The sequence below is a fragment of the Mus musculus genome, chromosome 10 (assembly GCF_000001635.26).
Source record: "Mus musculus strain C57BL/6J chromosome 10, GRCm38.p6 C57BL/6J".
Taxonomy (NCBI): domain Eukaryota; kingdom Metazoa; phylum Chordata; class Mammalia; order Rodentia; family Muridae; genus Mus; species Mus musculus.
In genome coordinates, this window is record NC_000076.6 from 57,616,711 (window position 1) to 57,638,065 (window position 21,355).

Sequence of the window (21,355 nt, forward strand, 5' to 3'; positions counted from 1 at the left end):
TCACAAGAGCAGTCAGTGCTCTTAATCACTGAGCCATCTCTCCAGCCCTCTTAAATTCTTTTGTTGTGAGCTCTGTAGGTCCTCTTTACCGCAGCACTGAAGATCGAACCTGGTGTAAACACTTGACCACTGACATACTTCTATCGCTACATAGTAGATTCTTATACTATATTCTTTATAGATCCTTATGCACTGAATGGATATCTGAATATTGGAATGTGCTGTGTAGATCTGAGAAATTTCTAAGTATTTATCCCTATCTCCTCTTAGTACTGTAAGAAAGTGGGTTCTACAGAGGTTGCATATCCACAAACTAGCAGCAGTTTCTTTGAAATCTTATCATGTGTGTTGAAACTGTGACAGTACCAGCAGAGAATAAATGTTGTCATGTGTTCAGCAAGGCCAATTTTGGTTACACTAAAAAAACCCACAATATTTTCATTCTGAGTAAGTGCTTAAAATGTTTGATATTCTTATATATTTTGAAAAGCACAAGAATTTCACTTTGGGCTATTATGAACTGTTTTACCCTTTAGTATATATATATTTTACCAGAGAATATATTTCCCTATTACTTCAAATAAGAATAAAAAATTCAGGATCAGGAAAGGGAGAGGGTACTTAAAACTATTTTAGATGAAGAAAATATACACAAATGTTAAATTAATGGTAAGGACAAGTGCTACCAGTTAAAAGATGTGTCTTTTGACCTCTGAGCCTCCGGCTAGCAATTACATCGTTTTAAAATGAAGCTGTATTTTAGAAAGAAGAGCTTTGCAGATGCCTCCTTTGCATCGCACATTAGTTAGAGTCTGAGAATCTTCTTCGGCAGTTAGAGGACAACTAAGAAAGATCACAGGGTTCAATGCTGGGCGTAGAAGGTTTGAAACATCATTTTACTACTCAGCTGTTAAGATCTAAGGTGAATGGATGTGTTTTTGCTTCAGATTCCTATTGGGTTGAAGGCAATAGCATTGCACGTTGCACAGATGGCTTTGAAGATGCCGTAATGAGGTAAAGATGAACAGTACTTGCTACCCTGAGATTTCAGGGAGCTGAAGAGGGTTTTTTTTTTTTTTTCTGTTTTGTTTCTTTTTGTTTTTTGTTTTTTGTTTTTTGTTTTTTTTTTTTTTGTCTCCAGGGGAACTATAAAATGTGAACAGAATGTAATGTGATAACCTTATATTAGTAGTTAATCTGATGAATGTGGGATGAGGGTTTAATCTCCAGAGCCAGTATTTCAAGTTTTAAACAGTAGGACAATCAGAAATCTTTCCTGGTCTAGTCTGGCCAAGGAGTCAAGGAGATTCAGAGGGTGTTCGGGGAGAGACTAGAGGTAAGGGAGACACGGGCTCTTTGGTGTATGTGTAGTGTGTTCTCCTCGGCACCTTTATTTCTATTGACAAGGATGGAGGAGGAAATAGATATGAGACATGCGAGAGTGTTAAACTATTCAGCAGATCTGTGTTTCCTTTAGACCGGCATCTTTCTGTCATGAGCAAATTCAACAAACTTAAACAAACAAATGGCCCAAATCTCATTAGTCTCAGCCTTCTATGCAATGATGATGTAGTGCCAGGGAAGTGTTAGTGGTCCCCCCCAAAACAGACAGGTGCTTATCTGATGCAACTCACAGCAGGGTCTTTATTCTATTCAAGCTAGCTCAGACCTCCCTTCCCACAGCACACCATCACACAGAACAGTTTTGATGGTTGGGGAGCCCCAAATATCTATCAGGGCAAGGCTTTCTAGTAAGCAGCAAGTGGGGGTGAGTGTGCAAGCACCTAATTGGAAAGCTACTGTGGTCTTTAACAATTGGCTGGTGCTGGGAGTCATATCATAAACTTAATTTCTCTTTCCCTCTGCATTGGTGGTCATTAGCCAGAGAGTGGGCTTATAACCTGGGGGTGCAGGTTTGTTGGGGGAATCACCTGGAGATGCTGGTCTTGTTGAGGGTGTAACCTGGAGATGCTGATCTTGTTGGTCATGAGTCTAGAGACTGGATCTAGGCTCTGGTTTTGTTGGGGAGCTACTTGGAAACTAATGCTAGGTACCAGCCTGTTTTGCCTGAGTTCAAACTTAGGTCAGATTCTCTAAAAGGGAGTCTGAACTTAAAAGATTTTGCCCCTCAATGGTTTACCTACCTTTTAAATTTGTCTCTCAGGAAGGAAATCCCAGAAGCCCCAGATTCTCCATGCTGACTTTTAGCAAGTCTCTTTCATCTGACTTTTGTATTTCCGTCCTCCCATCCTCTTGGCTACGTGCACACAAAGCCCATAGAAACACTGCACCAAGCTAGGAGAACCATTTATGAGTACATGAGTGTGGATAAAGGACTTCTAGATAGTATTTCTTTGGGGGCACTAATTGCATTAACTATCTTCTAATTTTATTTTATAAAAGTAGAGAATGATGAATCTAGTTCAAATATCTTGGAAGCGAAGTACCTGTTCAGAACAGATGGGAGTCTCAGAGTGGTGGCAGCAAGGTACATTCTAAAGATGCTTTAGTGGTCCAGAGGTATATAAAAAGAACAAAAACGAAGGAAAGAAAATGCTTGCTTGCCATCATTTGCTAACAACTCACTAAAGATAGTTGTTAATACAGTAGTTATAATTCAAGATTCTAGTAGCCTGCTCTGCTTTCTTTAAAGTGTTTAAACCAAAGACTTGTTATTAGGTTTTCATTCATTTTAGTGGTGGTTAGATTTTTATTGTATGTGAGACTTTATTTAATGCCTTAGTTACTTTTGTATTGCTGTGATAAGATACTGTGACTACAGAGCAATTCATTTGGGACTTACGGTTTCAGAGAGTTAGAGCCATGAGTGTCATAGTGGGAACATGACAGTAGGGTGGTAGGCATGTGCTGGAACAGTACCTGAGAGCTTGATTACATCTTGATCCACAAGCAGTGAGAGCTAATTGAGAATGGTGTGGGGCTTCAAAACACAGCCCTTGCCCTCCAACAAAACCAAACCTCTGGAACCTATCAAAATGTTTCACCAACTGGGGATCAAACATTCAAATACAGGAGCCTAAGGGGACCATTCTCATTCAACCTCCACATTTAAGAACTCAGTAAGTTAGACTGACTATAAAACGAATTTCCCCATCTTTTACCGGATAAATATTTAGCTCAAACTGATCACCTGTATATAAGGTTTCAAAGGACAAATAAACTATGCTTATTATCCTCTGCTGACATTCTAAAACCGTTCTACAAATGCTTGCTTGGTGTATGGCTAGTTTTGTTTGCCACTTTGTTCTCTGAACAATTTCCGTTTCTTCTACTTTAATGAAGAATCAAATTTGTGACGTTTCCAAATTTAATGTTCAACCTCAATGAACAGAGTCAAGGTTTTATAGGTACATATTCACTCCACTTCTCTTTTACATTACACACAATGAATTTAAATTAATGATCTTTTGAAAAATCTGACCTTGTTCAATAATGAGTATCTCTTGACAGCTAGCAGGATATGTTTGCATCAAGGATAGCTCTTGATTTCTACAACCTATTTTTTTTCCAGCTAATTTCCTTTTAATGGCATGATTAAGTTACTTGAAACTAAATGATTACATGAATAGATGAAATAAACTCCAGGATTCCTTTTTGACCCAAATATCCATTATTATGACTTTAAACTTTTTAAGATAATGAATTTCTAAGTAACTTGATTGAAACTCCAATCAGAAGATTGAAAAGTGGTCTCATTTTAAACTATGGTCTCAAGCAAGTTCTGCAAAATTCTAATCATTTACAAAATCATGAAGAAGTTACATTTGTAATACTCGGAAGTCAAATACCATCAAAATTCAGATTAAAACAAGCTGAGACTCATTTTCCAGAGAGAAGGACTCTTACATTTTGGAGTGTTTTTTTCCATGTAATTTGTCTCACTCTCCAAAGACATTGTTTATGAATTGAATTTGCAGTGCTAGAAATCGGATTAACTTAAATACTAGGATTACTATTCAGTGATGAAAGGAATTTTCTTTCTTAGAGTAAGGTAAGCACAGTTTATCCTCAGTGAAACCTCAGGAGGTTAACTACTGACTTTAGGATGTCTATACAACAGGGCTTCTTGAATTTAGAATGACACACATTGTTGGAGATCTCATTAAGCGTCAACTGAGGCTTGTGAGATCTAGGATGGGTCTATAATTTTGTGTTCTTAACAATTTGATTTTACTTCAGAGAGCTCATGGAATCACATTGCCTACCACTCTAATACGTAGGGCCTTCTACGGCTAATATTCGTGATTTGAAATCATGAGTGTTTGGAGATCACTTTATCTATGAATCTTTTGTTGGTTTTGTTTTGTTTTTCAAGACAGGATTTCTCGTTGTAGCTTTGGCTGTCCTAGACCTCACTCTGTAGATCAGGCTAGCCTTCAGCTCACATAGATCTGCCTGCTTCTGCCTTCAAGTGTTGGGATTTGGCTCCCTAAGGACCTTTTATAGACTAAAACACTGAGAACAAAGCTAGTGTGTGCTAAGCTAATATGTATCTATGCAACTTACTCATCATGTGTTTTAGAATCTTTCCATTAGTTCTTTGAGAAATTTGTACAAATTAATTTTCACTCCTTCCTCCAACTCTTCCTATATCTACCCCCACCTTCCTTTCCCTCCCAATTTTGTGTGCCCCCCTCCACCCCTACCAAGGCAATTTGTGCTTCTCAGGTATTCTTGGATTTGTGGTTGTCCACTGGAGCACAGCTGATACACAGCAGCTGCACTATAGAGAGAACTGGCTCTTTTCCCAGCCACTAACTACTGCTGATAGTTCCTCAGCTAGGTGTGGGGCTTCATACCCAGCTTCCCTCTCTGTGCTGCAAGTTTGTCTGGCTTGGGCTTGACAGTTCTTGTTCATGCCACCACTGCTGTAAGTTCGTATGTGCACTGCCCTTCTGTGTCTGGATAATAGAGTATCATTGTTGCCACCTACCTGCCTCTGGCTCATGCAGATTTTTCTGCTCCCTTTTCTGCGGTGATCCTTGTACTTTTAAGGGAAGGGGATGTGGTATATATGTTCCAGTTAGGCCTGTCTGCAGATTCTGATTCTCTGCATCTTGGCTAGGTGTGGGTCTCTATGTTGATCATTATTTAGTGTAAATGCAGGTTTCTCAAGAGATGTCTTTATTTATTTTTAAAGATTTATTTATTTATTATATCTAAGTACATTGTTGCTGTCTTCAGATGCACCAGAAGAGGGCATCAGATCTCATTATGGATGGTTGTGAGCCACCATGTGGTTGCTGGAATTTGAACTCAGGACCTCTGGAAGAGCAGTCAGTGCTCTTAACCGCTGAGCCATTTCTCTATGGCGATGTCTTTATGAGTATCATGGTGTCATTAGGAGTTGGTTCAATATTATATCCCTTTAGCAAAATAACAGTAGTAGGTTCTCATTTAGGGGCTATGACCTGCCTATCCCTATGTTCTTGAGTGATAATAGTACCAAGTATGTGTTTCATCTTTAGAACTGAGCATTAAATCCAATCAGAAAGTGGTTGATTACTCCCATGATGTTCATATTACTATTGTACCAATAGTATGTCTTCCTAGGCCTGTAATTTTTTTTTATTCTCAGACCTCACAGCTGTGCATGGATGATGCTTTCTACTCTCTTCCAATAGCAGACAAAGCACCTTCCAGCACTCATAAAGCTAAGCAGTAAGGATGAAGAATCCAGATCAATACCAGCTTGATGTATCCATGTTCTAGGATTCAAGTACATAGTCTGCTATCGGGTCTTACTATCAAGTTCTGGAGGGATGCCAAGAGGGAATGCTGGCAGTGGCTTTTAATGATTTGGGATCTTTGGGACCTCACTGGCTAACAGCTTCAGAAGATGTCACTCACTCCTGAGAGTGGGCTTCTTATTGTCTAGTCTGTGGTGTCTACTACTAGGGACACTGTTGCCTCCTTACAGGACTACATTTGGTATATATATTTTTTATGTGTGTGTACAGACATATTTTGGGAACATTCTACACTAGTAGATGTCCTTATGAATTTTTGGAAAGTAGTTAGTATTTTCTATCCCTCTCAGTTTTTCTTTTCTACCCTGCCCTTCCCTCCCTGGTCCTAATTTGTCCCTTCCTAGTTCATAATTCCTGTTTGACCCTTTATAAACTGCATTCTATTGCCCTCTGCCCAGATAGCTACATATGAACCAAAAGCACAGTGAAAGAGTTGATACAGTAGGCTTATATGCTCTTATATTTTAACAACATAAATTTGTACAGTTTTTATAAATACTGTACAATATTTTGTGAGACGGAGGATATTCCTCAGTAAAGATCTGTTGGTCATTAGTTTGATGAAAAAGTTGAGATTACCAGTGCTGAACTAAGTATTTTGTATTCATTCTCCTCCTTGACGTCAATGTAGCTCTTAATGGTGACTTTTATCAACTCTGCTTGAGATTACAGCCTCAAATTAGCCCTGTACTCATAATTAGTAATTTATAGATAGACAGTATTTGTGTTAGAGTGCTGTAAAGACAATATAGTTAGAATTTAAATATAATCCTGGCTAAAACCTCTGTTATTCATATTTAATATGAAAATTCTACCTAATTTAGATAGAATGTCAATATCAATTGCCATTCCATGTTTCATGTAATTCTAGAAAACCATGTTAGTTCCAGGCAGGCTCTGGGAGTAGCAGCCGCACGCCTGCTAGCTAACACTTTTCCCACCGCTTTCCCCACCAACGCCAGGAGCGCCTTCCCGGCTATGCTCCGAGAATGCCTGCCAACAAAGATCTCACCCAGCTTGCAAGGCTAGCCTGGCAAAGCCGCTCTGGTCTCTGATTGCTCCGTGCTTGTGCCAGCAATGGCAGCCTCACCCAGCTCCCTTTAGCCCTGTGGAAGGAAAACACCAGAGACCTTTATATTTTCAAACTGACCAGACAACTCAAAGGCGAAGAATATCCTGCCCCATCCTCCTTGGCCTCCACAATTGCCTGCAGAGGCTACAAACTTATCGGTACCTGGAGAGACTACATGTCTTTAGCTTCTCATCCGCCCTCTGCCTGTTCTGACCCTAACCTCTCCTCTTCTTGTCCTGCCTAGAAATCTCACCTCTTTTACCCAGTGATTGGCTTCTGCTTTCTTAGGGAAAGTCCCCTTACAATTTTATATAAAAATCTAGACATAAAAAAGTTAAAGCCAAGGAAGTCCACACAAACTAAGAAAAGAAGTGGTTATCTCAGAGTTATGTCATCTGCAAAATTCTCCAGATTAAATTTCTCTGAGAAAATGCAACCAAATTCTTTTATTCCCCTTTCAGTCAGTCTGAATCATTTATTGGGTGCATTGTGTACAATGAGTTGTTACTAAATATTAAGTGGCAAAAACGTTTTACATAAGAACCCAAAACTATAAAAACCAAATATTTAAAAAGACTATAGGTTATTTGCTCTACTCAAGATTGGTAATTGGCACCAAATCTATCCCTTTGCCTGGGGAAATTATCACAGCGGGTAACTGGGATGTTTCTCAGAGGTTGCACTCGCCTTGCAGCTCAGACTAGTGAACCTGTGAAAGAAGGGTCTCAGAGCACTGACTGAAAAGAATGTTCCAGCCACAGTGCAGAAGGGATAACTCAAGCCAAGGTCAGTCAGCCCCTAGAGTTGATAAAGAGGAGATATAATAATAGGAAGAATATATGAAACTTCTATTTGGAATACTTGAAGCAAGTGGTATTTTTTTTAATGCTTCTTACTTACTTTGTATCCTCTTCTCTTCTAGAAGTTAAGTGTTTTCGTTCCAACTGCTTTGGTGGATATGGGTTCTTAGCATCCTTATACAGAACAGAAGTTCACTTTTAGTGGGCATGGGCTCTTAACACCCTTCTACTCAGCAGGAACAGAGTAACAATTGGGAAGCCTGAGCTCTACCTCTTGTGTCTCAGGGCATTACATTTTTCAAATCTAGTTTCAGCGCCATTTTTCCTGAGGCCTCTCCCAAATGGATGCTTTTCTAACCTGTAAAAAACACTAAAAAAACAAACTAGCCAGCAAACAAACACACAAAAACCTTTCTTAAACTTCTTTGAAATCTCTTACAATCATCATTGACCAAATGACAATTTCTAGTTCTCTGTCTCTAATAAAGAGAAAGAACCAGTGAGTTTTGCTTTATGAAGATAGTTCTATTAGATCCTGGCAGCTACGCCAATACTTCCTGGAGTGCCTGCCAGCCAGCATACAAAGGAGCATGGCTAACACTATTTTAAATACTTCTTTCTCTCTCCTGAAGGATGCTTAAGACTGTCTCCCATATGGAGACAGATTAGGGAACTACTTCAGTTTTGGTGCCAATGTCGGAAAGGTACAAGGTACTCAAGCCCTGTTCAGTTTTGTGCTTTTATGGAGAGATGAAGTATGTTCCTCCCACAGACTGTCTTTTGACACTAGGGAACTATGCCAGTACTCTAGAATGGAGGGTGGTGAAGAAATTGACCACAGAACCCCATTCTCTTGATTATCTGTACTTGGACTAGATCTTCCCATAGGAACATGGATCTGTGGGGCAGTGGACCACACCACCAGACAGAACAGGTAAGGTTGTAGCAAAGTTCAGAAACCAGATAAAACTCATAAGTGAGAAAGGCAGGAGTTCAGAGTCCATCCGAACCAGAGTCCTATCCTGAAGTGCATGACCACAACATGCCACTAAGAAGACCATGACAACCAGCCATGTAGTATGGAACTTAAGAGTTCTCTATGCTAATGAAGTATCTAGATAGGCCCCAAGTGTTCAGCCAATGAGCTTCTCTTCCTGGGCATCCCTTCCTGCAAAAGGTATTTAATCTCTGGTTCACCCTGAGGAAGATGTATGCATCTTCATCTGCCATGAATAAAGTAGTTTGGACAAACAAAAATAGTCTCCTTCATCAAGGACCCCAGGCGGGTGTGGAGGGACGGTGCTATTGTCATACAGAGCCCTTTCTAAGTCCCCCTTAGAAGCTCCTATATACTCCTAGCACTCACTTTGAACTAAGTCGTAGTTCACCCCACCCCAACCCTGGGCTCATGGCAGTCCATCTGGGCTAACTCCTCTCAGTCCCCAGTGATATCTGGGTACAGGGGAGGAGGATGGGACCTCTCTGACCCCCTCATTCTCAGCTCCTTGCAGTTCCCAGCTGAGTCTGGGTGCCAAGAAATTTGAGACCACAGCTCTGTTCCAGCCTCTACTGTTTCTCACCTGGATGAACATGGACTGGGACCCCTGGGAACCCCTGTCCTAGACTGCATTTCCCCTGCACTGAACAGCACATGTCCATGTTCTGACATGGTGATATGGAAACTCTGAACTACATGGATCCTTGTCTTGGTGCATCTGCTAATGACAAGTCACTACTCCAAAGACCTAACATTGCTCTGGGAGTTTTTTTTTTTTCCATTTTTTATTAGGTATTTAGCTCATTTACATTTCCAATGCTATACCAAAAGTCCCCCATAGCCACCCACCCCCACTCCCCTACCCACCCACTCCCCCTTTTTGGCCCTGGCGTTCCCCTGTACTGGGGCATATAAAGTCTGCGTGTCCAATGGGCCTCTCTTTCCAGTGATGGCCGACTAGGCCATCTTTTGATACATATGCAGCTAGAGTCAAGAGCTCCGGGGTATTGGTTAGTTCATAATGTTGTTCCACCTATAGGGTTGCAGATCCCTTTAGCTCCTTGGGTACTTTCTCTAGCTCCTCCATTGGGAGCCCTGTGATCCATCCATTAGCTGACTGTGAGCATCCACTTCTGTGTTTGCTAGGCCCTGGCATAGTCTCACAAGAGACAGCTACATCTGGGTCCTTTCGATAAAATCTTGCTAGTGTATGCAATGGTGTCAGCGTTTGGATGCTGATTATGGGGTGGATCCCTGGATATGGCAGTCTCTACATGGTCCATCCTTTCATCTCAGCTCCAAACTTTGTCTCTGTAACTCCTTCCAAGGGTGTTTTGTTCCCACTTCTAAGGAGGGGCATAGTGTCCACACTTCAGTCTTCATTTTTCTTGAGTTTCATGTGTTTAGGAAATTGTATCTTATATCTTGGGTATCCTAGGTTTTGGGCTAATATCCACTTATCAGTGAGTACATATTGTGTGAGTTCCTTTGTGAATGTGTTACCTCACTCAGGATGATGCCCTCCAGGTCCATCCATTTGGCTAGGAATTTCATAAATTCATTCTTTTTAATAGCTGAGTAGTACTCCATTGTGTAGATGTACCACATTTTCTGTATCCATTCCTCTGTTGAGGGGCATCTGGGTTCTTTCCAGCTTCTGGCTATTATAAATAAGGCTGCTATGAACATAGTGGAGCATGTGTCCTTCTTACCAGTTGGGGCATCTTCTGGATATATGCCCAGGAGAGGTATTGCTGGATCCTCCGGTAGTAGTATGTCCAATTTTCTGAGGAACCGCCAGACTGATTTCCAGAGTGGTTGTACAAGCCTGCAATCCCACCAACAATGGAGGAGTGTTCCTCTTTCTCCACATCCTCGCCAGCATCTGCTGTCACCTGAATTTTTGATCTTAGCCATTCTGACTGATGTGAGGTGGAATCTCAGGGTTGTTTTGATTTGCATTTCGCTCTGGGAGGTTTTTACCTTCAAAGTTTTATTTATCTTACATTTAATGTTCCAAATACTTCAGAAATGTTAATAAGCCTCATATTACTATGATAGCTCAGTTTTGCCAAATACACTTAAAAAATCTTTCACCTGGTAATATCATCCAGCCTGCCCAATTCTGTGGCCCTGTCAGATTGGGGTATAGTGGACTAATGGTGCTGTCTTAAAAACATATCTTCAAATCCTAGTCCCTGATGCTTGTGAATGTGATCACCTTTTAAAAGATCTTTGAAGATATTTCTCAAACACTTTCACAGAGGTCACCTAAGACCACCAGAAAACACAGATGTTTATATTATGATTTATAACAGTAGCAAAATTACAGTTATGAAGTAGTAATTAAAATATTTTTTTTTGGTTGGTATTCACCACAGCATGAGGGTTGCAGTCTTAGGAAGGTTGAGAGCCTCTGATTTAATATAGAATGTGTGTCCAGATGAAGCCATCTGAACATAACTGGATGTGCCACAAGTGTCCTTACGTAAGAGCAGAACATGGAGAGTGGAAACACAATGGGGAAACATGATGAGAGAGGCAGGGAGAAAATAACACAGAGCACAAGCTCATCTGCATCAAGGATGACTTATGACTGAAAGCCAGAAGGGGTAACACTGGCCTTCTCCCATGGGACCTTTAGAGGTGGGGGGAGGAGGGAGGGAGGAAAGGAGGGAGGAAGGGAGGGGGAAAGAGAAAGAGAGAGAAAGAGACAGAAATAGAGACAAACCGAGAGACAGACACAGAGAGACAGAGACACAGACAGAGCCTATCCATACCTTGATTTCAGACTTTGATCCCTTAACTCTGAGAGATTACAAATACGTTTGAATCACCCAGGTTGTACCAATTTGTTATGCAACCTCAGGAAATTAAAATACCCTCAGAAAGAACAGCAGAGTAGGTTGCTAGTGGCTGTCCCCAAGTCCCACTCAGATCTCAGCCAGCACTGCCCCAACCAATCAGAACCCAGAATGCACTTAAGACCTAGCACAGCACTTCTCCCTAAGACTCGTGTCCCATCAAAGTGCAATCTCCTGCTTCAATTGGGCAGAGGCTCCTTACTGCTTCTTGCTTCACATCTCTGTCCATGTCTCCACTGCCCCACAGTTTTGATCACATACTCATTATTGGCCAGTGGCAAGAGGAAAGTGCTTCTTTTTGTTTAAATGATGTTAAAGGTTTCAAGGCAGGGAGAGAAGGTAGGGTTTTCTCAGAGGCAAAGCTATGTTCTAGAGTACAAGTTACAGGGCCTTGAAGGGTTTTCTCCATAGAACCGTTCTAACCTTGGAGGATCTTTATTTAGCATTGAAGAACACTGTTACCATCTGTAGAATCCTTGACTACAACTTCCTCCTTGTTCTGGATTTCAGCTTCTTCTTTCAGCTCAGTGGATTCTTCTTCTTCTTCTTTCACCCTCCTAGAGGGCATGGGAACAGCATCATGTCCTGCTGCTGTCTAGTATTGAACTGTTAGCCACCTCTCACCTTTCACCCACTTAGATTCTCCCTCTCTGGGTGTGCACATGTGAACTTCTTCCTCGACTCGGCAGTCTTCCTTCAACTCCAGACCTTTCCACTACATTCATGAATGTCCCCTGCACCATGATCTAATAATATACCCACAGGCATCAATGTTGGTGGCTTTGGTGTCTATGTGGATACCTTACTCCCCAATTGTTTGGCCATTGCCATGGCCAGCCAGTCTTACCCACAGCTTCTCCATAAATTATGCCACCATTACTCTGTGGAAACGTCTATAATTGGCATCCTACCTTCTCACTGTTAGTCCTCTTGTCTGTGTAATTTGATTGAGACTGAATTGCTTTATTTTCTCTTCTTCCTCAGCTTTCGTCTTCTTTATCTTGTCTTGCGTTTACTTCATGTCTGTCTCCTTCATCTACTCCAAGAGCTAACATTTAAGCTTCTCACTTGTCTTCTCACCATCTTGCCATCATATTGCTTGATAAAACGTTGAAGCTGAGCCGGGCGTGGTGGCGCACCCCTTTAATCCCAGCACTCGGGAGGCAGAGGCAGGCAGATTTCTGAGTTCAAGGTCAGCCTGGTCTACAAAGTGAGTTCCAGGACAGCCAGAGCTATACAGAGAAACCCTGTCTCGAAAAACAAACAAACAAACAAAAAAATCAAAAAAAACCACAAAACAAAACAAAACAAAACCAACAACAACAAAAAAAAACAAAAAAAACAAACAAACAAAACAAAAAAACCGTTGAAGCTGATTTGAGCTTTCTGTATTTAAAGTCACTGTCTGACACAATTTAATGCAACTGTGGGAAGCTACTGTTGCCTTCAACTCTTGGACTTGAAATTTTTCATTGGATATACAGTGAGTTCTGTCCAGTGGCAGTTGCTGCAGAACTTCCAGCTGGCCACATGGTGGCATTGGCTTTATTTAGACATGAGAGGACACATACAAAAAAAATCTTCAATCTTCTCTAAGTATCCAAGATCATTCCACAAATAGGTTTTTTTTTTAAGTCACTATACATAAAAACAAGCATAAGGAAATCAATTTGTTCATTTTAAAACTACGCATTTGGTAAAGACATTTGCAACCACAAAACCCGACCAGCATAATAGAAGAAAAGAACCAAGTCCCCCCAAAATGGTCCTCTGACTGCTACACATTTGTTGTGGCACCCTGTTTCTTATGTAAGTAAATAAATAAATAAAAAATATGTAAGTAAATAAATAAATAAATAAATAAAGCAGTACAGAATTTTATAAACATCTCTCTAAGCATATGTTTTAGCTCTTGAGGGCACACGATTGTGACTCCTTCTAATGGTTCAGATGAATTTTAAGTATGTAGGACTTTATAGGCACATCACTGAGGACTAATTTTAAAAATAAAAATTGTCCCCAAAGGCAGGTTTTTTAAAAACAAACAAACAAACAAACTGTGAATAAACAAAACTACAGTTGCACATTCACAAAACATTGGCCATTGTTATAGAATAGCTCACATGTCAGGTATGTTACCCCATACCCCATTATAAATCCCTAATGGGAACTAGCTTTAGAATAACTAGATAACACAAGTATTACACTATGGACTAGTATTGGACTTGGAAATGTGCCAAATAGTAGGTTTTCAAGCTATGCTAAAGACAGAAGTAATGTTTGGTGGTCTCTTTTGTGGATACATTGTGACTACATAAATGTTCTCGGGAAAAGATGCACATATTCCAACATTTAGAGAACTCATCATATTACCAGGCTGCAATTTAAATCTGTCATCAGTTCTGAAGGTAAAAAGACCTGAGTTTTAAAATCAGCTTGGTTAAAAATGAGATTAGCTTTTAGTTTGTGTTTACGTGTGTTTTTCCTGCAAGTATACTTATGTTATCACATGCAAGCAGTACCTGTGGAGACCAGAAGGGGGTGACAAAACCTTTAGAACTGGAGCTTCATCCAGTTGCCAGGTGCAATATGGGAGCTGGGAACACAGTGCTGGTTCTCTGTGAGAGCAACAAGAACTCTTTACCATGGAATCATCTCCTTAGCCCTCTCTTAAAATTTTAAATCACATTTATACATGTGTACTGGTGAATGCATGCATGTGTGTGAGGCGTGTGTGTAATCAGAGCTCAGTTTATGGGAGCCAGTTTTCTCCTTCCACTATCCAGGTATGGGAAATCAAACCCAACTCATCAGGTTTGGCAGTGAGCACCTTAACCCGCTGGGGCATCTCACAGGCCAGGGTTTGGATTTCCCCGTTTCACCTTATGCAACTGACCTCACTTTGTTGGAGTTGAGTCTATTATCTGCAAGTAGAGAGTTATTACCACACGGCGCAGTTACAAATAGTCAATAATTCAAGGAGTCTAACCATCATACACTTTGTAGACACTTCCAATGGGGACTTTTCCCTGATTATATTTTAATATGTCAGTCTTTCTATAAGCAGGCCAAATGGGGCTGGTCAATGGGAAGTATCTGGGTATCCCAGACCTGGACTTCCTGGAAGCCAGATGCAGGATAATTGAGCAGCCCATAATAAAGACTTGGAATTCTGGTGACTCTCAGAGGCCACTGGGACTTCCAGCAAAAGTCACCTCCTCCAGAATCAGAGTCTTTTTTGTTAGCAGCAACTTCTTCCATTTCCTACATCTTTTAAAGGACATAAGGACAGCTTAACAGTAAGAACTTTGTTTTCTTTAGTGAGAGTCTAAAAGTGACGCCTGATACACATTGATGTCTGCTTTTTATTGCACAAAAATAAAAAAAGAAAGAAAGAGAAGAGAAGAGAAGAGAAGAGAAGAGAAGAGAAGAGAAGAGAAGTGTTCTTTATGGCGTGAGACTCCAATGTGCTAAAAGAATCTGTAAATAAACGCGAACACCCAGATTCCAGGTGCAACAGAGCTAGTTTCTCCAAACATCCCTTGTTAGATAAAGTGCAACCTCCTGATACCAGGAGCCTAAGTCCTGTAAATAAGAGGGAAGGATAGCAGCATCCAGACAGACAGACAGACAGCAGCGGAGGTGTGTAATTTCAAGGGAACTGACTCTGTCTTCGGTGAACATGCACAGAGGCTGTCCCCTTAGGACACCTGGAGCAGGAACTACTGTTGCGTTTGTCCCCTGGGGCTCAGCGGTGGCAGGTTCTGCTTAACTGGGCAGGTCCTGTGGAGCCTAGCTCAGCTCGCGGGGGCGGGACCGAGCGGCTCCCTCCGCCCCACACATTGCTGCCACCAGCTCAGCCCAGCCGCATCCCAGAGCAGAGGCGGCTGCAAGCTCCAGCCGCGTCGCAGCTCCGTGCCGCAGAGAGGCCGGCAGCAGGCGCCACCGTGAGGGACCTGGCCCGGCGCCGCCCGCATCTCTTGCGCGCAGCTGGTAAGTACCGGCGAGCAGGTGTCACTAGAGAGGGGATGGAGGGAAAGGGCTCGGGGAGTTGGGGAGACCGAGTGAGGGGAAAATGTAAGCTCAACTTTGCTATTTTATGCCTGGTCTGCACATGCCCAGGGGGATTTCAGAGCAGATCCCATCCTTCCACCTGGAGCTGGGGGACTGTCGGAGTGAAAGCTGGTGCTCCTGGGAGGTTTGCTCATTGGCTTATGCTCGCTGGCCACTGAGAGTGGACTCAGGGGACCTCTGATTATAAGTTGCTGAGCCTTTCTCTGCTCACGCCATCAACGCCACATCATTTTCTTCCGGCCTCGTTTTTCTATCAGTAGAGGTCTGAGTTCCAACCCGCTTCAAGCGTCCAGAACTGTGGCTTTAGCCAAGAGACTTCACCTTACCGGTTTCCCCCCATTCCTTGATAAAGTATGCCTGCTAGGAAACCAGCGACCTCAGGGGTGCCCCGCAGCCATATCAGACTCTGCTTGCTGCGAGGACCCTCGCTGATAAAGGAAGAGGGACTCAAGTGCCAGATGGTCCCACAGACTGAAAGGCAGAAGGCATCCCAGTCCAGGTTGCTCTTGGCTACAGTTACTGCAGCCTTTTGTGGGTTCCTGAAGGTTTGGAGGGTTTCTGTAAAGGGTGACCAGGTCTCATGGACATCTCAGACCCCACAACTCAATTCCCTTCTTTAGTCAAGCTGAGATGACAGTGGCATTCCATCTTCTCAAAGATAATATCAGAAAGCACTCCTGACTCAGGGAAGCTCCCTGAAGAGCAGGTGCTGAGCCCAAGGGAAGCCATTAAAGCAAACAACAGGGTTAGCAGCTGGACCCTAGCAGACCAGCAGGTGGATACTGGACACTGATGACCACTTAGAGGCATGTTCAGCTGCGAAAGACAAACCAGAACGAGGCACTCTTACCTGTGATTGGATACCGGAAAAAGTAATGGGTTAGACTGACTCTTACGGGTTGTTTTGCTCTTTGTACAGTAACCTTTAAACATCCATCTATCCACTTCACACGATGTCTTTTTCCCCCTTAATGACACGTTAAAAATTTTCCTTGAATTTAATATATTTAATATTCAGAGGCTCAGAGTTTGGCTTATTAAAATGAAAATTAAAATGTGGTGACCTCAACTCTCTGATGCCAAAGATTGCACCTCCAAAACGCTGTACCCTGTGACTCCCAGACACTAGACAGAGCCAGTCAACTGACTCTGTCTCTAGGGAGCTTATTTTCTAAAAAGAAAAAAAAAGTGCTTGGCAAGTTCAACTGATTCAATTTTAAAAATCTAAATCTATCTATCTATCTATCTATCTATCTATCTATCTATCTATCTATCTATATCTGAGAAATAAAGAAAGAAAAGACCCAGAGAATAGCTTTAGTAATTTACTAATATTGTGTCTATGACTTTCTTCAGCAAAGTATTACAGGCAGGAGCTTACTCAATCTAGAATATTTTAAGAAGTGCCAAATTCCCCTCTTGTTAAAGAATTTTTCCCTCCTCTTTAGTCAGCTTAAGTGTATATTTAAATTAATGATAGATCAGATTATTTTTCTAACAGTCTTAGAATTATTTAACTTCCCATCCAGTTTGCATTACAGATTTAAAGGTAAATTTGTTGAGATATAGATTATAAATTTATACATAGTAAAATCTACCCTCTTCAAAAGCAGATGATCTTCAGAAAGCCACCTCCTATTAATGATTTTTTTTTTAGAATTTTTACCAGGATGTATAATAGTTGTTATGATCCAGTTTTAATCTTCAGCAATTTGTAAGACCCAGCATGCCTACTTGTAGCCTTCTAGTCCCATCGGAACTCCAGGGCATTGTGTATCTGCTTTTACTTTAGACAGGCTTACTTTGTCTAAACATTGCAGACAAATAGTATACTATATGTTATTTGGTTTCTGGATTCATTCACATCATGCTTTTGTGGTACATCTGTATTGTAGTGTGCATCTGTATTTTGTTCCTTTATAACTGCTGAATAATTTCTGTTGGTGCTGCCGTATCATATTCTGTCCATTTTTCAGTTGATGTGCATTTGAACTCTTTACTTTGAATTATATACTCATATAATATTTGAGAATGTTATGAATTCATTTATTGTGGTTTGATTGAGTCCAGGTCCTTGTTACATCACCTCCAATATCTTCCCTTCCACCCACTATTAGCTTCAAATTTCAAGCATTGTTTGTTTGTTTGTTTGTTTGTTTGTTTTTTCCAAACCCACTGAGTGGACTTAGTGCTGCCTGCATATGCATAGCTATGAGGCCAGGCACTGGAGCATGGGTAGTCTTTAGGGCTCATATCTCTTAAGAAAATGGGCTCCCTGTCTCCTGTCATCAGTTGTCAATAGTGACACAGACTTCATGAGTTCATCCCATGTGCTGGGGTTGTGTCAGGTTTGATCTTGTAAAGACCTTGTGTGCAAAGTCTCAGCCACTATGAGTTTATAATGCAACTCTCTCCCGTTTTATCCAGAAATCACTGCTTCAATAGAGTCATCACTGCTTCTACCTCTTACAATCTTTCCAATCCTCTTAGTGATTATCTCTGAGCCTTGAGAGGAGAGGGTATGATGCATATGTCCCATTAAGTGCTATGAGCTCAGAGTCTTTTCCTCTGCCCGTGGATGACTTGTGGGGGTTAGTCATCTGTACTGCACAAAGAAGCTTCTCTGATGGAGGTTAAAGGATGCACTGATCTACAGGTATAAGCTTTTAGGTGTTGGTTTAATACTATGCCCTTTCAGTAGAGTTCTAGTAGGATCTCTTTTAGGGCCTAAGACCTACTCAGGTTCTTTCAGGTTCTTTGCCCTATTTATAGTAGCAGGCATGCATGTAATATAGTGTGTCATAGCATGCATAGGAAGGATAGAGAACAACTTGGGGGAGTACATACATTTCTTCTACCATTTGGGTCCAAGGACCAAAGTCCCAACGTCAGGCTTGGTGACAAATGCCACCAAGCCTTCTTCCTCACTCTGCATTGTTGTCAATATGTGCTGCTGTGAACCCCAAAGCTAAGGATATTCACGAGTAAGTCTTTGGGAGCTCATATATTAATTTCTTTTTTTGCAGATATTAAACCATGGTATCTCTTGATTATATATTAAAATTATGTCGTCTCCCTTTAAAAGAACACGATGCTATCAGTTTTATATGTAAAAATGTAGAAAGTTCTAGAGCATTGTGTGTGTGTGAGAATGACATAGATAGATAGATGGATAGATAGATAGATAGATAGATAGATAGATAGATGGATGGATAGATAGATAGATAGATAGATAGCTAGATGGATGGATAGATAGATAGATAGATAGATAGATGGATAGATGGATAGATGGATGGATGATAGGTGCATAGGCAGAGAGATGATAGAGACTCACAGAGGAAGCTTTCCTTCAAAGTTAATGCTCAAGTACAGCAAACTACTCTGAAAAACTGTTACAACAGTTTTCACCCAATTTTGTGTGGCTTGACAGTAAATTTGGTCATGTTCCATTCCTCTACTGCAAACGTTTTGGCTAAGTAAAAAACAAACAAACAAACAAACAAAAATCCTTCCTGAATGTCAAAAAAAAATGATAGCGTGTAGAATAAAAGGAGCCTCCTTAGTTCAAGTGTCATGCAGATACTAATTAATCCTCTCTTAATGGAGGTGAGGAAATCTAAGGTCCCTAGATTCAGGAATTACATCTACCAAAATCACATATTAGGAACAAATTCAAGACAGAAGTCTTCCTTGTAGGACCTTTCCTACTGGCACATGCTTTTCTAAATCTGTTGCAGGAAATATTTTAAAATGGCTGTCAGGTTTCCCACACTACTGCCAGCAACTCTCAGCCCCAGTGTGGTCCCGCTGCCTCTGCCTCTAGACTAGCCTCATCAGTGACTGATCACCGTCTACCCAGCTCCAGTTCACTTGTCTCATAGCTGTCTGTACCTTGTCAGCCATAAACCTCTGTGGTCAGTGGTTCCACATTCCAGTATCCCAGTAAAATAAAATTCTTGAAGCTTATAATAAATCAGTACGGTTTATATATCAATAAATTATCAATTCCCAAGATGCCCTTACAAAAATTTCAGAGCCAATTGATAATGATAAAAGCTGCCCGCCTAGATTAGACAAGTTATCCCAATTATTCTGTCTTTTATGATATATCTACCAGTTGCTATTTAACACCACAAGGAATCTGAATCTTCCTGGCCCACCATATCCATCTTGCTTCCTCTCTCTCCTGAGTTGCTCTCTGTCCCTGCAACCCTTAGCTCTGTCTCCCTTTTTCCTGTCCAGTCACAGACCTCCTGCTGCACTAATGATATTTAATGTAATGGGACAGGGAAAATCCTGACACGTAACTGTGTTGGTTTTACACATTATCATATACTTTGTATATAGCTTTTCTGTGTCATTGTGAGATAATGGAACTTCACAGGAAAAGTTCTAGGTCACACTCCTGTGTATACCTGCAGAAACAAAACTGGTTATTATTTTTCTTCTTACTAGAAGTAGAACTGATTTTGAGAAATGAAACAGAGTTACTATTTTTTACTCAAATAAGAGAAGCATTTTTTTTTCCAACTGGCAATAGCAACCGCCTAGGTAGGGTGCCTGCTGTGGACTTTATAGAAAATGAGGATTTGTGTCCCTCAGAGTCTCAGTATGACAATATCCAGGAGCTGAGTTTGTGGGGTTTTTTGTTTGTTTGTTTGTTTGTTTTGTGTGTTCCTGAATTTGAGGCAGCAATCTAAAGGAGAATTCTCGATGAATTAGAAACAAGATTTTTCAAGAAGGAAAGAGGGCCAAGGGAACAAAGATGCTTCAAACAGTATGGAGTCAGGACATAGTTGACAGTTACATGCTGTGGCAACAGCTGAAGCCTTTGAGCACAAGAGAGACAGGCAGGAAGTCCTCTGAGGATCCTCCCTCCACACATCCCTCTTCCTTCGAAGTCCTAACATTGTTCTGCTGATAAGAGGAAGTATCGTCTGGGCCGGATGTTCAGTATGGGCTACTGGAAGTGCTCATTTAGGGACTGAAATAAAAGGAGAAACTGAGGCCCAGTGTGACAGCCTCAAAAATAAAACCACAGAAGGGGAGTTCCACATCCTTCCTCTGCATGCTTGTAATCTAACTGTCACAAAATTCCTTATGTCTGTATTTATTTTATGCACGGAGGTTACATATCTCGAGGAGAAAACAATTTGACTTTCTCAGTCTCTCTGCCTCTCTTGTTTCCTTGCACACACATGTGTAAACAGGAATGGTTTACAGTCCAAGCAATTATAGTACTTTATTATGTTGTTTTTTTTTTTAATGAAAATAACCACTTTTATTGTGGAACCTCTGGAGCAAAGAGGTTAAACTCGAAATGATGAAGTAAGACCTCTTCGCCTGCCTTTCTCAAAGAGGTCTTTCGAATCTAATAAAACAGCCATATTACAGACATGATGACTTTTGTTAACACGCTGAAGGTTTGTAAGACATCTATCAAACCCAAAGAAGAAGTTACAAACGGCAGCACTTCCTCAGAGACTGCTTTGCCTCCCAGTCCCTCTGTCCTTGATGAAGGACATCTGTCACCACTCTGTGTGCTGAGGGGCAGAAGCAGCACGGCTCATGGGAGGGAAAAGTTAGACAAAAAATAAAGACTGACTCACTCAGGCCTTTCACACAGTCTAGGAAGTTACAGACGTTCCCCGCTCTTACAGTTCTTAGGTGAGCAGGGAGATTGCAGGGCAGTGCAAGCAAATATTTCTAACCATTAATCCAAATGAGGAAGAGTAGGTAATATTCTGGTTCCAGAACTATTAGAGCCTTAAAGGACT

The 21,355-nt window shown here is 41.2% G+C and overlaps 1 protein-coding gene across 2 annotated transcripts in view; it reads left to right on the top strand.

Annotated features, from left to right (window-relative positions):
* Window positions 1-15,270: 15,270 nt before the first annotated feature.
* Pkib (protein kinase inhibitor beta, cAMP dependent, testis specific) overlaps window positions 15,271-21,355 on the top strand; it is a 109,132-nt gene continuing 103,047 nt past the window's right edge. For both annotated transcript variants that reach the window (NM_008863.4, NM_001039051.2), the window contains exon 1: window positions 15,271-15,497. The gene's annotated coding sequence lies outside the window, so the exon portion shown is untranslated. The remainder of the gene's footprint in view (window positions 15,498-21,355) is intronic.